Raw genomic sequence first — 19,933 nt, forward strand, 5'->3', positions numbered from 1 at the left:
TCAGACGCTGGGCAACTCTCCCTGAGAAGAATACACCTCTGAGGCTACAGCCAGGCAGAAGCACCTCTTTCTTTCTCAGCATAGGATTAAGGAAAATACTAGGTGCCCCAGGGGCCTTTCTGCGGGAGCTGCACTGCAAAAGGGCTCTCATAACAATACAAAGTCATAACACACCCCTTCCCCTCCTTCTTTCCGGAGCATCCAGAGATTTCTCAGGGCTCAGATGCTGCATGGTATTTCAACAGGATACTGGAGCAGGCAGGAAGCCCCGGTGCTGCCCATTAAGTCACACATTAGAATGTCTCACAACAATGGAGAATAATTGGAAACTAGTTGTTTCTCATGAAATGTTACTTACACTGACATGCAATATATTTTATAACAAATCAGTGAATAGGCTCTGCAAAAGTTGTCTTAATTTCTGCTGAGGAACAGCTGGTAGTTTTAACTCAAAAACGGTTTGAGATCCTCAATTTTTAAGAATCTAAGGCACTGGTTCTCAACCCTTTGGGTTGTGATCCCTTTGGGGTCATATATCAGATATTTATATTATAATTCATAACAGTAGCAAAATTACAGTTATGAAGTAGCAGCAAAAAAAATTATGGCTGGGGTTCCCCATGACAAAATTGTACTAAAGGGTTACAGCATTAGGAAAGTTGAGAACCACTGCTCTAAGAGGTTCTGCAGACCAAAAGGTTTCAAATACGCTGCCTGGGGGGCGGGGTAAAAGGTGGACCAGAAGATGGAGAGACAGTGCTAAGGAAGCAGCACACAGTAGACTTGGTTGTGGGCCTAGAACACGTGAGGCAGAGCAGCCTGGACTGCCATGCAGGCTGGATGGGGATAATGCACGTAGACTCACAGCCATATCCCTAGAAGATGAGTGTGCCTGCCCCTGGTTCTGGCTAAACTACAATGGTGATCATAAAACATCTAAGAATCAGGCACCGTGGGAACATCCTGAGATTTGTATTTAGTCAAAGTGGCAGGACTAGACCATCTGCTCTCAATATCTTATTTCAAAAGAAAGTCAGGGGTGGATTATAAAAAGGAAGAAAACATGAAGTTGGGGCAGACCGGGGTAACTGGAGGAGTGAAATGGGAGCAGGTGTCATCACATTTCATGGGATACACGTACGAGACTTTAGAGAATCAAGAAAAATGTTTTTAAAGGAAAGCCATCTTTTTTTGTGCTGTCCAATTATAGGCTACAAATGTTTTCTATTCCAGGGCATGCATGTATGCACATACACATACAAATTAAAATATTTAAAGAGGCTGACGAAGTACAAGTATTTTAAAGCATTCTAAATTATTAACCAGTAATTCAAAAATGATCACTAAATAATTTTATTATTAATTACGTCTTTGTTAATACAGTGAGAGCAGCACGTGGCCCATGCTTTAACAAGACTTCATGTAGGGAAGTCTGGTGATAGCACAGGCTGGGTTCTAGTGTCAGTTAATCTAAGCACTTGGTTTAGGGCTTTTCCCACACACAAAGTTCTCCTGACTCATGCGGGGAGCCAAGGAGAGAAGGAACATCTTCAGCTGTTTCAAATTATGATATTTCTTGATTAATTCTATCCATTAATTGTTGCAGGTTGTCTTCAAGTACTAAGTATTAATTTAAAATGTTTTAACTGCTTGTCCTGTGTGGCTGTCCTCACTGCCAAGCAACTGCCATTTTGGAGACCTAAGCTACACCCCCTGCAAAGATCATTCTGGTTGCACAGAAGTGCAACCCCACCAGCACAGAGGTGCAGGAGATTTCTCACCTGCCTACCCAGCTGCTCCCGTCCTTGGAGGAGGGGCTCGAGAATACAGAGGCTGGAAAAGAGGAGAGGGATCTCCCTCTATCTATGCAGCTATAGGTAAGTTCTCCTCCCTGATGGGCAAGGCTTCGCAGGTGCAGCCTGTGTGAGGCGTGCCCACACCCCTGTAAGTAACCCTCACTTAGGCTCTGGAAGGAAGCCCAAGCAACTCATTGATTCCCCAGAGTGAACTTTGATGGAAACTTTCCTTGGGATCTTGGGAGAAGGGGCAGACATTATGTCTCCCCATGGAAGGAATTTTAACAACACTGCTGCTAGCGGTGATTTCACCAGCTAACACTTCAAGAGACATATGCACAGTGTGTGAGACTGATAGCTATAACAGCCATGTATCTCCTAAGTGGGAGAACGGGATCCACAGACAGGAAGCAGGGCTAGGACACTGGTCCCACAAAGGCTCACCACAGTGTGAATGCCATTCTCGGGCCCCGCTTCAGATCCGCTCACCCTGAATCCGCTTCCAGAAATGACCTCAGAGAATTCTCATGCACATTCGGATTCGATGGTGCTGCTGTAGACAGACGTGAGCATTTCCATCACATGAATGCCCAGAATCTGAGAATCTAAACACCTACCCACCGACTGTTCAATAGCAAATGGATAGATGATCCTTACTTTGAAAAACCTGAATTTCTAATAATTTTTTTTACACATGTACACCTAGGGAGATGGAGGTTCTAAGTTATTTTCTCAGGGTAAAGTTTTATGCTTACAATGACTGGGTCAGAGATTATGGATACTTTTGATACAGAATATATAATACTCAATTATAAAATGCTTTAATACTTTTATTATTTTGTCAATTCCATGGAAAATGAGGCAGAAAAATGAGAAGTGGACAAAATACACTGACTAGGCCCCTTCAACAGAAGCAGGTCAGAGGGAACACAGAGCACACCCTTCTCTGTCACATTCAAGGCAAACCTCCAGTCACTTCAGGGTGATCTACAGATTTGCCATGCCTCTTCTTCCTTTAGGCAGAGATATTTTGAAATCTAATGCAGGCAGGAGAGGCGCCCATACATGTCTCCTTCTGCCACTCTGCTGCCGCGCTTCTACAGACTTCATTCCTGGGTCCCACCCAAGCAGTGAGAAGGCATGCTCCTCTTGCCGTGCAGCTGACAGTGACCCAGGAGCCCCGCAGCGTGCTCAGCCCAGGCAGTCAAGCTGTGGGACTGGACCTGAACACTGACACACAGTGGGAGTAGTTTTTGATGGAGAATTCCTTTATTCTTGGTTAGTTCACAACTTATATTGCCTGTGGTAAACAGGCACAAAGAGAAAGTGACAAAACTTAGGGACGTCCATGCCCACCTCCCACAGGAGGCAGACAGTTCTTTGTATGTTCACGGATACTTTTTAAAGACTTATGAAAACTTCAATCCTACAGGAAAGGAAATACCTGCTATTTCTCCAAATGTTAACTGCTCAGTCTACATACCCATCTCCACTTCAGGCGTCCCCTTTTTGTTGGCCCAGGCTTGTGCACCCTTTATAAATATGTCTACACGTTAGATGCATAGGCACAGACAGGCTCGTGAATACATATGAAGTATCCACTCACTAATGTGTCTTACTGTGTTGATTTTTAAAGTAAGAATATAATGTATGTCTCCTCCAAAGTGTAGAACTAAATATTAAGAAGACAGTTGTTTTCCTTTAAACCACAACCAAGGACATTAATGTTCTGTAGAAACCTTCAAGGAATCAAAACAACTGAAAATACTGTGTTGATGACTTTACAACCACAAGTTATGGTAAAGACCAATAGACTTTTGTCAACAAATCCACCGTAAAGCCGAGAGCATAGCTACAGAGCAAGGCTGCAAAGGGAACAGAGGAAGCAGAAAGCCAACCCTTATCTGAAAAACCCATTAACGTCAGCAGTTGAGATGCTACTTAATCAGGAGTATTGACAAATCCTACCGTAGTGATAAATACTAACCTAAAAGTTTCCTCAAACCAATTAAAACTTGTTTTCTTGTAGACAGAACATTTTCTAACACTCTTCAGACATTGTATTTTAGGGGACACAGGAAAGCCACATTTTCCACATAACCATCTTAGGGAGTCCCATTAAACAGGAAAACATTATCCTCTAAGAAAACCAAAATTGTTCCCTGTGATAAACAGCCTTCCCACAAAACAAAAACAACAAAGGCCTTTCTCCAAGGCCCATCCAGTTCCATTCCCCAGCAAAGGCGATTTTAAGTAAATAATGTCCGCTGCTTTTCTGATTACTAAAGTCTTTGCACACTGAAGAAAAACTGAACCACATAGGACAGCAGGGAGCAATGCCCCCTAACCCGAAGCACAGATTCCCATCTACATCCCCAGTCCTTTGCACATGTCCTCTCCAAGACATCACTAAGAGTGTAGTCAGCGCTTGCCCTACTTCTGCCAACACAACCCCTCAAGTTACGCTTTACCAATGCAATCAAAAGGTTTATAACTGTATTGTACAGATTCTGTGTCAAACACCCCTACTATGACTGAACTTTCAGGTGGCTTCTGGGGTTTTTATATTTACAAAAAAAAAATTCAGCCAAGAATCACCTGAGTGGTGATATCTTTATGTGTGACTGTTTGCTTCTTTATTACAGTTTCTTCAAGAGTCCTACTTGTGGCTTTCTCGAATGTCTACCCAGAATACCCCCAGGGCGTGAATGTTTACCTCAGCAAGTCTTCCCAATACCTACACTATTCTGTTACTGCCAACAATTGTTTCTAAGAGAAGCTTACATTTCTTTGATTATCAAGTCCTTCTTTGTTCTGTTTTGGAGGGCAGGGTCTCACCATGTAGGTCAGGCTAGCCTTAGACTTGTAGAAAGCCCATATAGGCATATGTTAGCACACTGGGCACATAAATCCTTTTCTCTATGTGCTAGCAACATGTACGTTCTCTCTGGGAATTGACTTTTTGAGTTTTTGTTTTATGTGTATGGGTGTTTTGTCTGTGAACCATTTGCATGCCTGGTGTCTCTGAGGAGGCCAGAAGAAGGAATCTGATCCCATGAAACTGGAGTTACAGACAGTTGTGAGCTGCCGTGGAGGTGCTGGGACTTGAACCTGGGTCCTCTTAAAGAACAAGAAAACTGGCTTTTGATCTTTTATTAACCTGTGTTTCCAACAATGTAAGTAACATTGTCCTTTCTGCCAACATTAGAGAATTACTGTCTTATTTTAATCTTCTTTTGTTTGTAAGTTTTAGGACTTAGAAAATTAATTTGGGCTGGCATAGTCATGCATGGCTACAAGCCGCCTACTCTAGAGACTGAAGAAGAATTACTGGAGATTAAGAGTTCAAGGCCGGCCAAACAGGACAGAATAACCTGGTTTCAAAATAAATATATTTTTCGTAAAATTTAAGACATTTTTCATAATCTACAAAAACAGATATATAAATACACTAAAATTTATCAATCCTTCATAATAACAAGGTTACCAAATTTCAAAGAAGGCTCATTTATTCCAGCTTTGCCGTCCCCCTCACATCACAGTGCTTATTACTCACTTGCTAATCAACACTAAACACACTCGAGTATGATAAACAGGTACCCGGAGATTTAAAGCAAGTCAGCTTATTTTGTTTGGTGGGGGTGGAGGCGGGTGTGAAAATATGGCACTGCAGCTTTAAACAGCTCAACAGCCACGCTGGGTGTCATAGTGCTGAGGAAGAGGCCTAAGAGACATTTTAAGGCACACTATGCACTGACAAGGACTTAGAAGTCCTTCCCTGACAGGGCCCACTTAAGTCTAAGGTAAAATCCCAGAGCCCTGAGTCTCTCAGAGGGCAGACTAACTGCACAAGAGGAAAGGACAAAGCAAACAGGCATGCAAGCTGCCCAGTGAGCGTCATCAATTAATGTATTCCCTTCACTTATGTGCCCAAAGCAAGGATGTACACCTAACCTCTTTACACACAAAATCACAGCATTAACACTAAAAAGTAGACCCTGATTTCCTATAAATTAAGATCATAGACGCTGCCTCAGAGATCTGTGTAAGAGGCTAGGAATAGCCAGGTGACCATGGCACACGCCTTTAATCACAGCACTCAGGAGGTAGAGGCAGGCGGATCTCTGTGAGTTCAAGGGCAGCCTGGTCTACATAAATGAGCTCCACTCTAGCCAGGGATACACAGTGGACCCTGTATTTAAAGAGTTAAAAAAGACATTTGAAAGTTGTTCTCAAAAGTAAGTGAAATTATACAACATGTAACATGTTTTTTAATAATGATTTATGTTTATAAAATGTTTCCCTACAATGTGGCAAGTGATCAACTCCTACCTTCCACGTGGATGGACACCTTGGCTGGGAGGGTCACATGATTCACCTTAATGCCAACCCCAGAGCACAGCTCCTCTTTGCAGACCCTCAGTCACTCGTCTTCTGTAGCCACTGAGTGAGCAGCTGGAGCCAGCCTAAGTATCACAAAACCGCTGGTTAGAAGCAGGTAACCCTGGTAGGTAACTAATGTGCCAGGAGATGAGAATAAACAACTTACAAAGTTAATAATAGGCTCGAAATCGATTACACATAACAAAACTCTGTTCCAATCAGCAAAGTGAGGAAATGTATTTGTGCCTGAAAGCACAGCTAGGAGGCCTCTCTAAAGGGCGATTATAACTACAGTCAGACTTCAGGCACCTTTCAGTCCTTTCACCTAGAAAACCACTGCCTAAAGTTTCAAAACATATATACCAGGATACATGTTATATCTATCTATCTATCTATCTATCTATCTATCTATCTATCTATCTATCTATCTATCTATCTATCTACCTGTCTATCTGAGACAGGGTTTCACTGTACGGCCCTGGCTGTCTTAGAACAGAGATCTGCCTGTCTGCCTCCTGTGCGCTGGGATTAAAGGCGTGCGCCACTGCTGCCTAGCTGCAGCATTCTTTATTTAGCCAAAGAGAAGGGGAGGGGTGATGGAAGAAGAGAAATGGAGAAAGAGGAAATAAATAGAAAGGGTCTCCATCAACACATAAACCTGGGCACCAGAACATACTACAACTAGGGCACTGGTGGCTAGGGAAGCACCATGTGCTCCACCCCACCCCAGACGGGGCTTTGTTATGTAGCTCCACATGTCCTCTTGCCTGCCATATTTCTGCTTCAGCCACAATATGGGGTATTTCTTCATACTTAGGCTTTGGTTGGGAAGTGAGGCAGGGGAGGGGGAAGCTGCTGCTGTTGTCTGTTTTGTTTGAAATGGGTTCTGACTATGTAGTTCAGGCTGCCTGGAACTCTTTTTAGCTCAGATCAGTGAGGGAGATCTCCGGCTTCCATTTCTAAACCAGTCATTTAGGACAGTGACCCACCCACCCATTCTCATTTTTCATCACAGTCCACTGGGTCCTTAATACCCTCTAAAAATGAACAATAGAATGTGGATTTTGTTCTTTTTGTAAAGCTACTTTTAAAGCCCAGATTAGCAGACTCTCCTTTTCTCCAACTGCAGGGATACAAAGCCACAGCATGGAAAGTGAGAGGAAGGAGAGATCTTCTAAGAGACACACCCACACCAACACACTCCCAACTGCCAAGAGATCACCAACCAAGTAACAGCCAGAGCCTTGGGTATGGCACACTCTATGCAAGCACTGTCTGAAGCCGTTACAGTATGGGGGATAAAAGACTTATGCTATTTAGTATTTAGTAAGTTCGTCTATAGCGGTAGGCTAGGAATGTCATTATCAGCTCAGTAATGGGTAATGGTTAGACAATGGCATCCATTCAGAGCATTGTTAAACTTCTTGTTATTGACTCACTCTTCGGGCATTAGCTGTGTTGGTAAAAACTCATGTATTACAAAATGACCTCATGTTTACAAAAGAAAAACATACATGGTGCTTAACAGGCAAAATGGATCAATGGAGGGGAAAACAACAAGAAGAGAGACCCCATCTGAAACAAGGTGAAGTCAGGGCCAATGCCAACGTTGTTCTCTGACCACCAAACATGCCATAGTATGTGTACACATATGCAAATATAAACACACATACATACCATACACAAAACATTAGATATTGCTCTGTGTCAGACATCATATCAAAAATTTTAAATAAATTATATCCTTTAATCCTCATGACAACCTAAAGTAGCAAGTATTACCAATATCTTAACTTGCCATCTGAAGATGTACTTCATTTGCTATTTCTGAAAATTTCCTAGCTGTTTTCACAGATTTTTCTCCTAGAAAAACTTTTAAATCATGAACAAATCTTAAAATTTAATAGCAAGAATGAACCTTAGACCAGCAAGGGTCTGTCAAGCATGCTGGCATATATCTGTTTCTCAGCACTTAGGAGACCTGAGGCAAAAGGTCTACCATGAGTTCAAAGCCAACCTGGGGGGGGGGGGGCTGGAGAAATAGCTCAGAGGTTAAGAGCACTGGCTGCTCTTCCAGGGGTCCTGAGATCAATTCCCAGCAACCACATGGTGGCTCACAACCATCTGTACTGAGATCTGGCACCCTCCTCTGGCATGTGGGAATACAACAAGGCAGAATGTTGTATACATAATAAATAAATCTTTTAAAAAAATAAAAAAAAATAAACTGCACAGGAATCCCATTAAACCTGGATATCCTTTATAAAAAAAAGCCAATCTAGGGTACACAACAAGACCTCCAACAAAGCAACGAAAGCAGGTCAAAAGCAAGAGTCGTGCATGCTTTGAACAGGCCTCTAATAAATGTTTGCTGGTACTATTTCTAATTAAATTAATATTTGCCCAGAAAGACATCAACCACTTTCACTTGCTCTTTAAGCTTTCATCACAAAAGGAAGAGGGGAAAATAGTAAAAATACTTCATAGCACATTCATGGTATATGCAGAAAACATGCAACTGCACATACAGCCTTAAGTGAGACTATTTTTAAAGTCTCTGTGACTTAAGGCCTGACAAGCTAAGCTATCCAGCAGCCCCGCTGCATTGCAAGCCAGGCATTTCCGTCTTCTGTGCTCTTCTCGCCAATGTCACAGCACGGCTCAACCAGAATAACCTAATATTCGATTAAAATCTAATAGCAGCAATAGGGGAAGAGGTGCTCAGAGTTCTTCATGAAAACAAATTTTAGTGAACTCATTAAAGCTACAAAAGACTAAGCAGTGCATAAGACCCCCTACCCTCTCTCTTGTTTGTTTGTTGTAGAGTCTTTTTTTTTTTTCTCTTTTTTTCTGAGACGGGGTTTCTCATGTAACAGCTCTGGCTATCCTGGAACTCACTCTGTAGATCAGGCTGGCCTCAAACTCACAGAGATCAGCCTGCCTCTGCCTCCCAAGTGCTGGGATTAAAGGAGTGCGCCACCACCACCCGGCCCCCTCTCACCTTCTTTATAACTATGCCCTTGTTTGTTCTTTATAGCTTGAACCAACTACCCACCACATTCTGAGCTTTCAGATCTGACACTCCTTGTGGGTTTCTACAAGCTTTGCTCGCTTCTTAGAGTGGAAGGCCCCCTTGTTTAGATGCATGGTTCACTATGTAAAAATGCCTGGTGAATAAGTCTAGTGACCTAGGTTGAACTATGGACCATGTAAGGGTAGAAGGAGAGAAGGGATTCCATCGAAGTTGCCCTCTGACCTCCACCTGTTTAACAGGGCCTATGCATCCCTCTCACATACACATCATATACATATAACATAATCATCATAAAATTTTAAAGTAGTGTTTAATTGCAGCACCTGGTTACAAACTACAAATATTAATTTGATGCTATTACAATGGAAATAGCTTATAAGAGGAGTTAATTTAAAAAACACATGCCTTAACCAGGAAAGAAATAGTATTCTGTTTTCTCACCCCAACACAAATTATCACTTGTGTTTTCCTCAGTTTTTAAAGTGCCTAGTTTTGAATTTTTCTATAAAGAACAGCTTTGTTGGTGCTATGTGAAACCTGTGACTAACACACTCTCAGTAAATATTTATACCCCAAAATAGTTTTTCTTTTATTAGTATCTATGATTTAAATTAAACAAGCAATGTCTTAAGGCCAAGAATTTCCAGTGCTGGAAAATTACAGGAGTATTTATTAAGTTACTAAAGGCTCAAGAGACTCCAGACTCAGAAAATACAATAGTAATCTATTTCTAGCAGAAGGATAGTTCCAGTATTAAGTTAATCAGAGATTATGAGAATTAATTAGCCTTGATTTTATATGGAAACAATATCCCATAAAAAATTTAGTGACTATACTAACTTTAATACATTTACCACTAAATAGGAGATTTCCCAAGTAATGTGAAACACATTTTAAAAGTAAATGAATCAAAAGTACAGGTATTTGAAACCTCTTGACTCAAGAGAGCGTGTTGTAGTTAGGGTTGCTATGAAGAGACACCATGGCACAGCAACTCTTACAATGAAAACATTGAATTTGGGAAGGCTCTCTTACATTCAGAGGTTCAGTCCATTATCATCATGACAGGGAGCATGACAGCATGCAGGCAGATGTGGTGCTGGAATATTTGAGAGTCCTACATCTTACAGGCAACAGGAAGTTGACTGACTGCCATAGTAGGGGAAGCTTGAGCAAGAGACCTCAAAGCCCACCCCCCACAGTAACACACTTACTCCAACAAGGCCATACCTCCTAATAGTGCCACTCCCTTTGGGGACCATTTTCTTTCAAACCACTCCAGAGCACATCTGAAAATCTGCTTCCAGAAGGATGTCCAGTGTGAAGTGACAGTGACTTCAGAGGACAAACCAAATTTCATAAGTCACTTTCCATAGGAAATCTGCCATTGCTATTTTAAGCTTTTCAGCTTTTAAGCAAAGAAAGCGAACCTGGGACACAGAGGGAGACCCTACTATAAAAACTACAAATTAAAAAGATCTTAAGTCTAAAATTCTATTAATGGATTTTCATTTATTTTTATTTTAATAAAAGTAATATGTAACACATTAAACAATATAATTATCAAACAAAAAGTAATTATCTCCCAAATGCCAATTCATGAAATATCAATATGTAACTGCTTTGACTCCTCTGGGATCATTCAATCAATACAAATATAACCTTTAACACACATGTAGACCCACATATGCTAGGCTTTGCTGTCCTTTTCATGAAGTCATACTCTACAGCTGGGCTTTTATTTCTCTCCTGGCTATGCCTTTGATCGGCACCAGCAGCGCTAACCAGTGTTTGCTGTCCTGTAAAATGACCACATGGGGCAGACACAACATCACTATTCTCTCCATAGCCATCTCCCTCAAGTGTGTGCTCCAGCCCTGGCTGCCTAGAGTCCTCATCTCTTTAGGTCATCTCCTCGCTAATGCCCACTTCAACAGGCAGGGAGCTAGCACTGGGAGGAGAGAAAAGCAGTGAAACTGATCTGCAAGCCTGCCCCCGACTGCCCTGTATTTTATCATACATCACTGCCTCAACCGCTCTGTACCCAAACTCTGACTTCTTTTATTATCTGCCAGCTAGAGGTAAATTATTCACAACCAAGATGTGCTACAGGAGACCATAAAAGCCAGGCTCTACTTCCAGCTCCGTCACCAACTACTGATGTGGCTCTGACAAGTTGCTTAACTGCTTGGAGGTGAACTTCTTGTAAATAATGAATTGCTTCAGCCAAGCAGCTTCTGACGCCCTTCACACTCAAGTCGTGACACTATACTGTTCCATAAGTGCAATGATGGCAGCTCTCAGTAGGGAAGTCACCGACAAGTTAAACAACAACAGTAATAACAACATAAAAGGAAATTAGCCCAAGAAAGCAACTATGTAAGTACCTCATGAGAACTCCAACTGCCTGAGAACTCCAACTGCCTGTTTACAGACGAAAAATATGCAGATCACACTATAAATGGCCGAGCCGCTGTAGCAGTACATATAAAATTTTACATTATTATGTTTGCCTTGGTTTCAACTATCTCACAGCTTGAAAATAAAACTCCTTTTAAAGACAGAGCGAGTGATAAATGAGCATAAAGTACTTTGGGGCTCTGCTTCTGTCTCAGCCATTCCATCTCCAGATGAAGGCTCTTCATCTGTAAAACGAAAAGTATGAAAGAAGACTCTCTTTTCAATTTAAAACATAAAAGAAAGGACAGGCAGAAGCTCCTGAGATTCATTCATTCCTTGCACACATCCTTGCTGAGCATCCACGACATGTCGAACAAACACTGTTCTGCCTAGGGATACACTGTGAAAAAGGAACATGGCCTCTTCCGTTGCCAGGTGACGCCTATGGCTCTGTACCTAGTGATGCTTCCTAACTCAAACTGGCCTTCCATAATTTGATTAAATATGAAGTGTATTATGTATTTTTAAATATTCTTTTTAAATAAATATTCTGCTGCACTCATTATTAGAAATGGGGAAAACACTGGTTTTCACTTTACCTGACAAAGACAGTTCCACTGTCAACACTGAACCTCAGTGACCCCTTTCCCATTCCTCTTCTGGGTTGTATCCCTGGGGTTGATGTGTAATCCTAAAAAGATACAGCACCATCCTAAAACCCAACAGGGGCAATGACTGAAAACTGAAAATGAAAACAAAATCATGACTGGCTAAAAATGCAAAGATGTATTTGGGACTACAGCCAAGAGGTCAGGCTGTGACAGCAATGTGTGTGTGTGTGTGTGTGTGTGTGTGTGTGTGTGTGTGTGTGTGTGTGTGTAAATCAGTAATAAGGGGCCAATATTTGAAAAGTTTGTGTTTGTAGAAATAAACCAAAACGGAGCAGGGACGCACAGTATGACAATAGTGCCTTGCCTCATAGAACATAATTAGCTCTAAATGTCTACATTTGAAAGGCTTGAATATATAGAATGTGAATCTCAAGTTTACTCTAGGACTAAAGACTATTCATATAAATTGCCATTTCAGTTTTTTTTTTTTTTTTTTTTTTTCGAGACAGGGTTTCTCTATGGTTTTGGAGCCTGTCAACTAGCTCTTGTAGACCAGGCTGGTCTCAAACTCACAGAGATCCGCCTGCCTCTGCCTCCCGAGTGCTGGGATTAAAGGCCTGCGCCACCACCTCCCGGCTTCAGTTTTTCTTTAAACAAAAAAAAAGCCTTTAAGATTAGAGTGCTTTGACAGTTTTGATCTTTCTGTTTGGTTTTAAAAGACCCATTCCCTCATACGTATGAAGAGAAAGCCTAAGATAAATATGTCCCTCTGGTTAGAAAATCCACAGTGAAGAAAAAGTTCTTGTAACAAAAGCAATTCCCAGTTGCCCTGTGGAAAAGCTAAGCTGAGCATGAAGCCATGTCTTCCCTATTTGCCTGATGTGTGAGAGACTCATGTTAGAAATTGGTACGAGACGCCACAGCTACAACTAACACAGCTGAGGTAAATAAACGAAAGAGTAAAACAAGCAGAGACCCCTTTTGAAGCATGTTTCTAAGAATAAAGGACGAGGTTATGAGACTAGGGTGTAGTTTTAATTACATCACAGAGAAAAACCGCTAGTGGCTGTCCTAAACTGTCACTGTATAACCGTGGCGGGCCCAGGGGAAAGAAAGCCTACTGTTTTTCCCAAGACTACACACAGAGTTAATAATGTAATTTGGGAATGAACTTTCTGGTCACCAGCTCCTAAGTTAGTCCCAAGCATTCCTGCGTTAGCAGCCTAATTACAAGGGACAGTGATGGGAGCTCTGTCTGTTTGTCTGTCTGTCTGTCTGGCAGCAGGAGGCACAGGAAGGGATTCAGATGAAGAACATATTTCACATTGCTACAGCTGACAGGTGTGAAAAACGAGCCAGACAAAGTCTGCAAGCTAATTCTGTAATTAGAAATGCTGAAATCTGTTCAGTGCTACTGCCCACAGCCAAGACGGTTTAAAGCAGACAAAGGAGCTATTTTTCTTACTGAGCAATTTTATTTTAAGTTATGACTTTTTCTTATTGAAAAAAAAAACTAGATGTTAATAGTTCACAGTAATTGAATAATCTATTATATTCATATTTTCAACAGTACAAAGCAAGGATATTTATATAGTTGTATATCTTATAGTCAAAAGCAGGTTCTCAACCTTCCTAATGCTGCAACTCTTTAATACAGTTCCTCATATTGTGGGGGACCCCCAACCATATAATTACATTCATTGCTACTTCATAACTAATTTTGGTACTGTTATGAATTGTAATATAAATATTTTTTGGAGGCAGAGGTTTTCAAAGAGGTCATGACCTACAGGTTAAGAACAACTGTCAAAAATTGCTTCTTCTACTTCACACTGAACACTGACTAACACTGTAACTGTTTATTAACCCCTTAATTCAAACAAACCACTTAATGACAATGCAGGAGTCCTAACAGGAATATAAAACAATACTATAGAGCCAAGTTTTATTTTTACTGTTAGAAAGTTACAAACAGAATCTGGACTGAGTACTGCAGTGCTGTAATAATATCAATCTTAATTTGGACAGAATGTAGACATACACTGATGTGGGTCCCCTCTGTATGCTGTGAATATATTTTATTACCACTGGTTAATAAAGAAGCTGCTTTGGCCTATGACAGGGCAGAATAGAGCAAGGCGGGAATTCCAAGCAGAGATAGAGGAGAAAAGAAGGTGGAGTCACAAGGGAACACAATGTAGCTGCCCAAGGAGACAGATGCCAGAACACCAGAACCGTTCCCAGTAGGTCACAGGCTCATGGTGACACACAGATTCAGAGAAATGGGTTAATTCTAGATGTAAGAGTTAGCTAGAAATAGGCACAAGCCATTGGCCAGTGTTGTAATTAATATAGTTTCTGTGTGATTATTTTGGGTCTGGACAGCAGGAACGAACGAGCAGTCTCCGCTTACAATACACATATATTTCTTAGTTTGGTTCCTGAAAAGCATGAGACCTAATGGCATCTCCAGCCAATGAAATGTTAGCAGCAATGATTACACAAAGCACTCAGATCTTGGTTTTAAAATACCATTTTCCATAAAAAGGACCCAGGGTCCTTAGAAAAAAGACAGGGTCTAAGACTAAGCTAGACAGTACAAACAGAACTGTGAAAACCTTAACATAACAGAAGGATAATGCAGACTGAATAAATGATGAGGATCATCAAAAGGACGAGATTGTTTACAGGTCTCCCACTAGCCAGACCTGAACTAATGTAAGCAGAAAACATTTAATGCCAGTAATAATTAATGTAAGTAGTGAAATATAACCTATTGAATAGAATAAGAATCTGTGAGTTCAAACTAATATAAATAAACCTTCCTTAATACAACAGCACCAATGAGCTGAAAGGATGGGACAGGGGGCATCCAATGAGGAACAAGCTAGTTTAAATCACAGAGGAATTACAGAGGGAGAAATGATAACTTGACACTGGGGAAACATCCTGTGCATCTTAATCAATTTATCAATAGTACTGGTACACACTGGTATCATGTGCCCACCGACATACCTGGGAGCACAGCTCCCCTTCCACGGGTCTCCACAGAACTTCAAAACCTTACTCTCGTTAAGAGTGTTCGTTTCACAAACCCACAGTAAGGGACAGTTTTCAAAACAACTGACCCAAATTCTCCAAAAAATATACAAGCCAAGAGCACTTTAGTGGCCGACTGAAGAGCAGAAAAGGCTTACCCATGTAAACGCAGAGCTCATGGAGAGCAGGATGGAGACGTGAGGACCATGTCACTAACCTCCCACGTCTCAAAGTACAGCCAAACAAAAACACAGGAATGAGCACAGCAGCCACATGGCTGGTTGGTTTTCTCATAGTCCCTCACTGGACGCACAGTCCTCTGCCTGCCAGTAGAAAGTGAGATGAGCAGAACCCCCACCCTCGAAGGATACCCCGCTTGAAAGCACTAGAAATTCTTCTCATCGCTTTCTCTGAGTGTGATCCACACTCCATGGGGTGGAAACACTTTGTTCTCTTGGTCTACTAGAAGTCACACGACAGATAACATTTAAAATAACGTATCTCGTGATATTTCTTCTTCTCTAAAACCTGTGTGACCTCTGATGGTATCCCTAGAGAACTGAGGGAGAAATGTATACATTTTCTTTATGCTTTATTAATGCCAGGCATCACTTTAACAAAAGAAACTAAATAATTTATTGTGATGTTTTCAAACAGCAGAAAGGAAATTATGAGAAACAGCAGATGATGAACACTGAAAATGTCTCTGAAGTTAGAGGGCCTTAAGTGTTATGAGCAAGGAGTGGAGGGAGGGAGGAGGTGCAGACAGACTAACAGCAGCCATCAACACTTCGGAATCTTTCCAGTAGGGAACATTCCTCTTGACAAGCATATGAACGCTCTGGAAGTCTGAGCAAATAGTGACAGCACCGCTCAGAAACAGGACCAGAGTAACGACGGTGAGCACACTACCACTGTGTGCTGAGTAGTTCATCTTCTTTATTTCATTTAATCCATGCCACAACCTCCATCACAGAGGAACCATGACCCTTCTGAGGAAATTGGGATTCCCAAGGGAAGATAAATAGAATGGTTAGTAAGTAGCAGAGATGGGTTTGAAATCCAGGCTTGTCTAACTCAAAACAAAATTTTTGTTTTACCAAAATAAATCTACACTGTTCGTAACTACTTTCACAGACGTGTAATAATGGAGGTGCCAGCCATCACCCCAGCGATCTCTAGCTGCCATGCCCACAATGCACTTAACATTAACAGTGGAAGCTCCCACACTGCCATCCTAGCTCCCTCACACCATTCTCCTTCCCTCTTCCTCAGTACATTCAAAACACCACTGTTATTTACATCAATGTTTGGTGTTTTACATTCAGACTGTTGAAATATGACCAGTCTGGTCTACAGAGCGAGTTCCAGGACAGCTAGAGCTACACAGTTTGTCCCTGTCTCAAAACACACAAACAAACAAAAACAAGACTATTCCCAACTGACAAAAAAAAAATAAAAATAAAAAAATAAATAAATTGTCTTTTTTGAAAAAACAATGTTTCCTTCTCATTAGCTCCTGTTTAATTTATTGTGTATCTTTTCTACAAAAGAAGATGCTAATTTCAGTCAAAATATCTGAGAATCTACTATGCACACGGTGTGTGCTAGGCACAGAATAGTGAGCCAGTCCAAGTACTGGAGTCCAGACCACAGACCACAGAGCTGAATGAAAGAACAGCCATTCATCTCAAACTTCCTAAGGATCTTTCTATTAGTCAGTTGTTAAGCAGCTTTCCAAGTATTCTCCTGAACCTCCCACCTCCGCTCTAGTCTACATTTCCTTGCACTCAAACGTACCCTCAAAACGCTGTCCTATTTCACCTCCTCATGCTGAGTAAGCAGCATTAAATGACCAGGAATCTTTATTATCTACGGCCCTGCTGCTCTTATGGATACTGCTCATCCTCTTACCTCAGGAGTTACAAGTTTTGAAAAGTATTCTGTTCTGATCCTGGTTCTGTTCCTTTCACATTCTTTTTCATCTATTTTGGTTTCATTAATAGAAAAGACTTTGTTTAAACATGTCTGCTCAAATCAAGAAAGCGAGTGAACAATAGATAAGGTGGGCTGTGTGCAATGCATTATCGCATGACATCATCATAGACTAACAAGGCAAACGAGCTTTGCCAATGGGGACCCCAAAACCACTGTGTGTAGACCTTCTTCTAACTAGTCTACACAAGAACCACTTTCCTTTCTCCTGTGTGTCCTTCTTTGGGGTGGAGCGTGTGAGAAGCATTACTGAGCCCAGTAGCCTTCTGTGAGCACGCCATTAAAGCAGGCAGAGCGTCACAGGTGGGCACGCAAATCCTTGTTTGACCCTGATAAAACCTTGGGTAGACCATCTTATTCCAACACATATACCAGGCTTTTTCTTTGAGGCCACCAACCATCTCCCAAGTCATGACACAGAGACTTCTTATTAGTTTTGAATGTTCAGCCCAGGTTAGGCTCTTTTCTGGCTAGGACTTTTTAACTTAAATTAACCTGTTTCTTTTTATCTACCTTTTGCCTTGGGGCTTTTTACTTTTTCTTTCTTGCTTGTAGTCTGTATGTCTGGCTGGCTGACAGCTGCCTGGCTTCTGGCTCTTGGCAGCTCTCTCTTTCTCCTCTTTTTCTCTCTGCCAGACAGCCCCACCTATCCCTTTCCTGCCTAGCTATTGGCCATTCAACTTTTTTATTAGACCAATCAGGTGCCTTAGGTAGGCAAGGTGAAACAGATGCAACACATCTTTACACAATTAAACACACACCCTTATATATTAAACAGATGCAGTACAAACAAACGTAACACATCTTTACACAGCTAAATATTCTGCAGCATAAATAAATGCAGCACATCTTTGAAGTTAAAATAATATTCCACAACAAACTTACTCTCAGAACATCCCTACAATGGCCAAAGATGTCATCTCTACTCACACCCCTTTGAGATCTCCATTCCTTATTTTAATCATAGTACCTGGGGGTGATAATGTGGACGTGTATCTAGCGCTCACAGAAGCCAAAGATGTCAGATCTGCCCCCACGCCCGGAACTGGGATTACAGGTGGTTGTGAGCCACCTGACATGAGTGCTGGGAACTGAACCTGGGTCCCCTAAACGAGCTCTCGCTCCAGCCATGCCCTGTCTCTTACTTCTCTCCACCATGTTCACAACCTTGGTTCTCACGTCTTCACATTCTCCAGGCCTTCACTAGTCACCTCGGTGCCTACTCCAAAAAGCTTAGCTCAATCCCTACTTTCCAAGTCACTGTGCGAGTAAGTCTACGCTGCCACCTCTTTGTAAAACATGACCAGCCTCTCCCCTTCCCTCCCCTTCCCTCCCCTTCCCTCCCCTCCCCTCAGCATGCCTAACCCCGCTCACTGCATTTTCTCCTGCGCTGTCATCTTCTAGCACTATTTAAATCACTTCATTAGTACGGCGTGTGTTATCTCCTCCCCTAAGGGTAAAGGATGTTCCTACTTGGATGACTCACGCATACCTGGTGCACATGAGTCTGTGACTTTCCAGAGCTTCCCCTTCAACTGCAGTCTTTGTTTCCACCCTGCAAACACCTACCTCATCACTATTCGCTAATTTCCAAGTGGTGTTCAAGTCTTTACTACTGTTATGACCCCTCCATTTTGGTGCGTCCTTTTCAGTAGGATTTCAAAGAGGAGCAGAAAAGCAAGCGCGAGGTGGGTCTACATTCACTGGTCTCCTCCTTTCTTCGCTACCCTTTGTGTCCAGCACACCTCTAGAGATGAGTGCCGCACACAGCTATGCCCCAGTGGTTTGCTTCCTTCTCAGGCTGCATCTGAGGACACAGTGTCTACTTTGACAAGTCCAGTCTTCCCAAAGGGATGGTGTCCTGAGGACTCTGAAACACATCAGGCTGAAAGGCAAAACCTTCAAAACCTCTTGGGAGAAGCCCAGCAAAGATTTTATTTTTTGATAAATTTAGCCACAAATTGAATATTTTTATACTTCTAAGTTCCAATAGAAGAGAACTAAATTAGTTATTTTTTTAAAAAAAAAAAGGAGGACTAAAAATGTAATATAAGATAAATGAGCAGGCAGGCAGGCAATTTACGAAGCCCTGTAACTACCACTTTCTGAATACCAGGCATACCTCAGACATTCATATCTGCCGTTTCATTACTCCTCCTACCAACTCTGTAATTTACTACCTGGCTCACCCATCACAGAGCCAACTGAGATATAAACTCAGAACTATCCATCATGTTGTTTTTAAGTATTAACAAAGATAACCTAAAATATGAAATGATGTGGGATATGGTGGTAAGTGCCTGAAACCCCAGTACGGCCAGCCTGGGCTACTATCCAGAAAACCAGAAAGGATAGAGAGAGGCTCAATGGGTAAAGCCTGATGATCTGAGACCTTCATGGCAGGTAGACAGACGGAGAGAACCAAATCCTACAAGCTGTTTTCTGACCTCCACGTGTGCACCTTGATACACACACACACACACACACACACACACACACACACACACGGTGGGGACAAATGAATGCAATTTGTATTTGAAAATTGAGGGAAATAGGGAGGGTGAGGAGAAGAAGAGAAAAAGAGAAAATCCACCTTAATTTGTTCAGAATAGAATGGTAACTGGTGAGGATACTTTGAATGCTTCTAAAAGTCTTGTGATTAGTGAAAAGAATAT

At 41.7% G+C, this 19,933-nt stretch overlaps 1 protein-coding gene across 3 annotated transcripts in view; it reads right to left on the bottom strand.

The window, feature by feature from the left end:
- The window catches only part of Disp1 (dispatched RND transporter family member 1), a 144,723-nt gene that overhangs the window by 83,194 nt on the left and 41,596 nt on the right, over positions 1-19,933 (bottom strand). Inside the window, exon 3 of one of the 3 annotated variants that reach the window (XM_050142852.1) lies at positions 6,129-6,262. The exons of the other annotated variants lie outside the window; for them this stretch is intronic. The gene's annotated coding sequence lies outside the window, so the exon portion shown is untranslated. The remainder of the gene's footprint in view (positions 1-6,128; positions 6,263-19,933) is intronic. 3 annotated transcript variants of the gene reach the window in all.

This window comes from Alexandromys fortis, unplaced genomic scaffold (genome assembly GCF_014885135.2).
Source record: "Alexandromys fortis isolate MF-2015 unplaced genomic scaffold, M_Fortis_MF-2015_v1.1 scaffold_51, whole genome shotgun sequence".
In the NCBI taxonomy this organism is placed as follows: Eukaryota; Metazoa; Chordata; class Mammalia; order Rodentia; family Cricetidae; genus Alexandromys; species Alexandromys fortis.